The sequence below is a fragment of the Rutidosis leptorrhynchoides genome, chromosome 2 (genome assembly GCF_046630445.1).
Source record: "Rutidosis leptorrhynchoides isolate AG116_Rl617_1_P2 chromosome 2, CSIRO_AGI_Rlap_v1, whole genome shotgun sequence".
Lineage (NCBI taxonomy): Eukaryota > Viridiplantae > Streptophyta > Magnoliopsida > Asterales > Asteraceae > Rutidosis > Rutidosis leptorrhynchoides.
The window spans coordinates 631,394,991-631,396,927 of NC_092334.1; positions in this window are offsets into that span (position 1 = coordinate 631,394,991).

Genomic DNA, 1,937 nt, shown 5'->3' on the forward strand with positions numbered 1-1,937 from the left:
ACGTAACAATTTCTGCTTGAAGTCTTACGGCTTTAGATGCCGGAAAGAATTGTTTAAGAAATTTTTCAACTAAAACGTCCCATGTATCAATCGCCCCTTCAGGTAACGATTCCAACCAATCTTTGGCTTCTCCCTTTAAAGTCCAGGGAAATAACATGAGATATATCTGTTCATCCTCTACTTCTCGGATTTTAAATAGTGTGCAGATCCTATTAAAGGTACGTAGATGTTCATTTGGATCTTCCTTCGGCGCACCACTAAATTGGCATTGATTAGTCACCATGTGTAGAATTTGTCCTTTGATTTCATAATCTGGCGCATTAATGTCTGGATGAGTAATTGCGTGACCTTGGCCAGTGCGTTTAGCTCTCATTCGGTCTTCCATACTTAATGGTTCCAGATTCTCCATAATTGAATTTGTTGAATCGGAATCACTAGAGGATTCTGATTTAATGGTTCGTTCCTCAACAATCTCTGTTTGAATGATTGGTGGTTCCGGAGGAAAGTTTAGTGGTTCAGGATCTATGAATCGTCCCTGAATATTCTCCGGATTCTCAATTGTGAGGTCGGGTTCAAAAAATGGATTATCGGAAATTTGAACTGGAGTACTTGGTCGACTGGATGACGATTCTAAAGAAAAATCAACGGCGGTAATATTTGCTAAATGTCTTGATCTAGTTACAGGTGGTGAACGTTCAAAAGGTGGTGAACGTCTTGCTCGGTGCATTCACTGAATATCCTATTAGTTTTTAAAAGGAAAGACAAATTATAATAAGTTATCCAATCAATAGACTTTTCTGATTTTGCCCACGTTTCGAATAGCCAAAAGATGCAGCAGAGGGGCAGGATTCGTTTGGTCTCAATATAATTGAGGACTGTTTGGCTCCAATAACCCGGTCCACGTACAAATCCAACTATTACTACGAACCAGAAAATTTTGATGTCTATCAATTTAACCACTTAAAATAAATTTTCGTAATTTTAAGAAATTTAGATAAGAAGTAGAATAAAAATCTATGTCCTAAAACTAGAATAGCGAGAAATAAGAAAGAAAAAGAGCGCGTCAGAAAAAGGTCGAAAAAGAAAAATGGTTGAAAAATAAAAGGTGACGGAAAAATAAAAGAAACTTATAACACTTAAAAACACTTGACTAACCTAACCTTATTACTACAACTAACTTAAAATTATAATCGCAAATTGAGATTACAAATTGGAATGATAATTGATACATAGGTAAAAGTCGTCTAAAAATATTAAAGCTTACAGGAAAAACTAAATCCCAAATGGAAATAACTTAAAAAGAAACTAAAACTTAAAAAGGCGTCGCAAAATTCTAAAGTACCTAAATCTTAGTCTAAAGAAAAAGCACTTAAGGAATTCTACGGCAAAGCCTAAAAATCTAGAAGTAAAAATAACTATGGCAAAAACTAAGTTTAAAACTAAATATGAGCGAAAAATACAAATATTACGCTAAAACAATTAAAAAGGGACAAAATATAAAAATATACAAAAAGTTGTAAAAAGTTACAAATTTTATAAAAATATTATTTTTATATTATTTATTTATTAAAACTATTAATTTTATATTTTATTTAAACTAATTTAACTAAATAAAACAAATTAAATAAAAAGAAACTTAAAATAAAACTAATTATAATAATAATAAGTAATTAGGGTTAATAATAATAATAATTAAGAATTACTCCGTAATTAATGCTGATTAGGGTTCCTGTGTGGCGTGTCAGATTGTCTCCGCGAGTTGCGGTATTAGAAGCTGTAAACTCCGCGAGTCGCGGGGTTCCAGAATTCAACTCAGGTACAGTTTTTAATTCGACGTTTTTTTTAAATAAAAACAAAATACTTAAATAAAACTTATATAAAAATAAAGAAACTTTATAAAACTTAAATATTTAACAAAATCTTAAAAATACTTATAT